Below are 5,119 nucleotides of genomic sequence, written 5' to 3' on the forward strand. Positions count from 1 at the left end.
TCGTGGGTCAACTTTAGGTTCAGGATTTAGGTACAAGTTCCAGCTCGATCAATAAGTCATAACTAGAAGGAAGCCCCTGTTTCAGTTTACTCACCTGTAAAACAATAGTTGATCATGATCTTCCTTGGTTTTAGATGATCAGAAATGATATGTAGGAGGCAATTTGTGTGGGATTAGATATAAAAGCATAAGCTTTACTTTTCAATAAATAAAAATCATGAATGAAACTTCTCGTAGTTTCCATTCTGCCTCTGGGGCTCTAAGTGAATATTAAAAATAGAAAAAGGCTGATATCTAACATGACTATCTCCTTGACCTCTGGTCCTATGACACCTAAAATTTGGAATAATTGGAGAAACCCTTCAAGTTGGAAATAATCCTGAATTTATTTCAAAGCCTACGCTGTGTGTTTTCTCTGAGATGGAAAAACAGTTCTAGCACAGTGATGTTTCTTGTTTTCCAGTTTGAGATAATCCGAAGGACAGGAATTTAGCCCATAGTGTTCATTAAATGTGTAATTTCCTTTCTTATGCCAAAAAAACTTTCCCCTTATTAGCAGCCCCACTATCCTCTGCACCTTCCTAACTTCCTCTCTGAAGTGATGTGCTAATAGGCTTAGTTCCCCATGGAATTTTTCTGACAATGTAGATGGTAAACTCTACAGAGAGTAAACTCAAGACCTGTTGACTTCGATAACAAAGTCCAAAACAAGGAGACTCTTCTTGGTGCTTTGCAGGCACCTGTCTGTATAAACACGCCGCACTCCAGGTGAATACTATGCCCAAACAGAGGCCACAGAGGTGAACAAACTCACCTCCTGAATGGGGAAAAGATGAGCGGATGGACTCATAGGACAATGTAAAACTGACAGCATTCAGGATGATAAGGTTATTGTAGTCTGACTGTGGGGAAAATTTTACTTCTGTTGGTATGATTTTTCTACCAACGTCTTTTGATTACCAGTGTATAAGGGGTTAGAACTTTTGAAATCCATCCTGCCATTGTCATTTACAAAATCATTCTCTATTGTGATAAATTATAAAAAAGAAAAAGTGTACAGGGCCAAATGTTGCCAGTAAATCTACTCTAAGAATATTAAATGTGCTTTCTTTACCTCTCAACCCTCCAGACCAGACGATCAGAAGTGTTTGTAATAAGCAAATGCCACTGCTTAAAAATCCTGCCGAAAAACTCCAATGAGTTTTAAACTGGATTATTTTAAAGGTCAGCAGATACAAATGTTCAAAACATAATAATTCCTTGAAATGTGAAATTTTATGCTATTTTCTCCTGAGAATTATTAACAGTTTGAAATCAAATGGAAATAAGCAAAAATCATAAGCTCTTGGCAAAGGTCAAAAGATGAGGATCTCAAATTCAGTTCCTATCCACCAATTAAGAGTGCGTTGGAACTTGACATCCTGAGACAGTGTCAGTTGGTTTGGACAAAATTCATATATGCAAACCTTTCAGCTTCTCTTCAGATGTGATTTGCACTTCGGTGTTTGTTTAGGGGGAATTTCACATTGGAATTCTTGCCGAGTGGTTAGAAAGCTCTTTTCTTTAATGGCATTATCTATCCTGGGAGAAGCGAAGTATCCAGTTAGCTCCTGTTTAGCGTTGCTGGGATCCAGATAGAACCTCTGTTGCTTGTCACATTGCAGCACAGTGAACATTCAGCATGAAGTGATAGCCACTGGCATCTGTTAATGACGGCTTATGGTGATCTTGTTCGTTCAGAAAAGCTGTCGGAATCGGTGTGGCTTTGCTTCGTGTGCTCTTGTTGAACAGGTCTTGCTCACCTGAGGTTAAAAGCATGATGAAATATTGTGTTCGTGTTACTGCTGTTTCTTATCTCCATTTCCTACACGCTGGTTCAATAAAAAAGAAAATCGGCTTTTGCCATCTGTTACTAGAATGGAGAGAGGTAAGAATTGTGGCGCTAATTTTCAAGGCATATTCTGCCCCCACCGTCAAAAAAAGCGAAAATTTCCCATTGCAATTTCAGTAGAGGGTGTGCTAGACTTCTTTTTATACGGAACGAACTTTATAGTGGCTCATATTTTTGCTCCAGCTGTTGCTGCAGCGACGAACAGTGTTGATGCAGACGCAGCCTCACAGCACCCGGCTTCAGCTGCCTTGCTTATCTTTTGTTTTTTTCCTGTTGGCTTCTCCCCTCCACCCCTGTGAACTTGGACCAAGGGGAGTGGGAGCCAGGGGATAAATACCCTTCGCTTTCGCATCTTTGGGTGAATAATCAGAGGCACATTATATATAGTACCTCGGAGAGTTCCCAGTTAGGTTACCAGGTAAAATACAAGATGCCTAGGAAAATTTGAATGTCATGTAAACAACAATAAAGTATCAATATGTCCCAAATATTGCTTGAGATATACTATTAAATTGTATTCCTTATTTAGTTGACATGCAAATTTAGCTGTGTGTTGGGTAATTTTGTTTATTTTTTGTTTGATTTGAGACGGAGTCTAGCTCTGTTGCCCAGGCTGGAGTGCACTGCAGCCTCGACTTCCTGGGCTCATGTGGTTCTCCCATCTCAGCCTTCCGAGTAGCTGGAACGACAGGCATGTGCCACCAGGCCAAGATAATTTTTGTATTTTTAGTAGAGATGGGGATTTCACCATGCTGGCCAGACTGATCTCGAACTCCTGAGCTCAAGTGATCCACCCACCTTGGCCTCTCAAAATGATGGGGTTACAGGCATGAGCCATCTCACCTGGGAGTTGGGTATTTTTATTTGCTAAATGTGGCAACCCTCTTGCCAAGGGTATTGAGACGTGGACATCCATAGCAGTAACCAGTGCAACACTTCATTCTTTCCAATCTTCTCCAATTCTAGTTCTCTCACCTTACATCCTCCAATACACTATCCAGGAGCAAAGGCTTGTCTCAGGTTATGCTTGTTTGGAAACCCAAACTAAAATATAAGTCTGACTCTAAAGTACTGTTGATTATAATCCACTGGAGTTATATTTGAGTCTTAGTATTTTCTAAATAATCCACATGTCTGCCAAGTTCTCTTTTATTGATATATAGTAGTTGTATATATTTTTAGGGTACCTGTGATATTTTGATACCTGTATACAGTATGTTCCAGTCAAATAAGGACAGTTGGGATATCTGTCACCTCGAATATTTATATTTTCTTTGTGTTGGGAATATTTTAATTATTCTCTTCTAGCTATTTTGAAATATACAATAAATTATTGTTTACTGTAATTTTTCCACTGTGCTGTTGAATATTAGAACTTATTCCTTCTATCTAACTGTATTTTTGTACCCCTTAGCCAACTTCTCTTCATCACTTCTATCCTTTTCACTTTCCAGCCTCTGATATGCACTGTTTTACCCTATCTCTGTGAGATCCACTTTTTTATCTCCCACCTATGAGTGAGAACATGCAATATTTGTATTTCTGTGTCTGACTTATGTCACTTAACACAGTGACCTCCAGTTCCATACATGTTGCGGCAAATGACAGAGTTTCATTCTTTTTATGGCTGAGTAATATTTCAGTGTGTGTTTGTGTGTATATATATATATACACACACACATTATTATGTATATGTATTATGTATATATATGTATTACATATATGTATTATATGTATGTATTATATATATAATGTATATATTTATTGTTTGAAATTAAGAGAAAATTGATTAGAACTGCCAAATGAACGTTTTGTGAGGGTCCAGAGCTGCCCCCCTCACCCATGGAAATCTGTAATTTCTGAGATGCTACTGTTCTTATAGTTATATATGTTGTAAACTGTTGATTCTGTGAATCAGATAAGTTTATGGATTATTTTACCCTCCTGCATGCCCTGTGTTAGTTCTGCCCGCTGGTAATCCAGATGTGAAAATCAGCTACTTACTCAATCCCCAACCAAGACCTGAAAGCCAACTCCAACCAAGAACTAATCAGCTAAACAAACAAAATCATAAGAAGAATTGATACAAGCAGTAAACTTCTCAATTTTTAGTTTGTTTTGATTTTAATTTTTAATTTTATGGGTACATAATAGGCGTATATATTTTTTGGTTATATGAGATATTTTGATACAGGCATGCAATGTGGAATAATCACATCAGGGTAAATGGGATATCCATCCCCTCAAGCATTTATTCTTTGTGTTATCAACAGTCCAATTATACTCCTGTAGTTATTTTAATTTTTTTAACTTTTAAGTTTAGGGGTACAGGTGCAGGTTTGTTATACAGGTAAACTTATGCCATGGAGGGTTGTTATATAGATCACCCAAGTATTAAGTCTAGTACCCATTTGTTATTTTTCCTGATCCTCTCCTTACTACCACCCTCAACCCTCCGAATAGCCCCAGTATGTGGTGTTCCCCTCTACGTGTCCACGTGTTATCACCATTTAGCTCCCACTTATAAGTGAGAACATGCAATATTTGGTTTTCTGCTTCTGCATTAGTTTGCTAAGAATAATGGTCTCCAGCTCCATCTGCGTCCCCACAAAGGACATGATCTCATTCTTTTTTATGGCTGAATGGTATTCCATGGTATGTACATACTGCAGTTTCTGTATCCATTCTATCATTGATGGGCATTTAACATGATTCCATGTCTTTGCCATTGTGAATAGTGCTGTAATGAACATATGCATGCATGTGTCTTTATAACAGAATAATTTATATTCCTTTGGGTATATACCCAGTAGTGAGATTGGTGTGTCAAGTGCTATTTCTTTCTTTAGGTCTTTAGGAATCACCACATGTTTTTTAGTTTCTTATAGATGCTGGATATTAGACCTTTGTCAGATGCATAGTTTGCAAAAATTTTCTTTCAAGAAATTGTTCCATGGCCCTACAAGTAGTAAATGAAAAATCCAGGATCCAAATTCTAGGTATATTTGAATTCAGAGTCCAAATGCCTGGGAAATATTTGGGAAATAGAGATATTGCTGAGCCTAGTGGGTAGGGACGTGAAACTGATCAGAATTAGGCCTCCTGGTGATAGAAGAAGGAATTTTCAGAGTTAGTTAATGTAAAATTTACTATAATTTCTCTTTTTTCCCTCTAACTATATGTTGATAAAGTTCTTGTTGGTAAGATTTGAACACTGTAGACCTAAAT

Source organism: Macaca nemestrina, chromosome 8 (genome assembly GCF_043159975.1).
Source record: "Macaca nemestrina isolate mMacNem1 chromosome 8, mMacNem.hap1, whole genome shotgun sequence".
Lineage (NCBI taxonomy): Eukaryota > Metazoa > Chordata > Mammalia > Primates > Cercopithecidae > Macaca > Macaca nemestrina.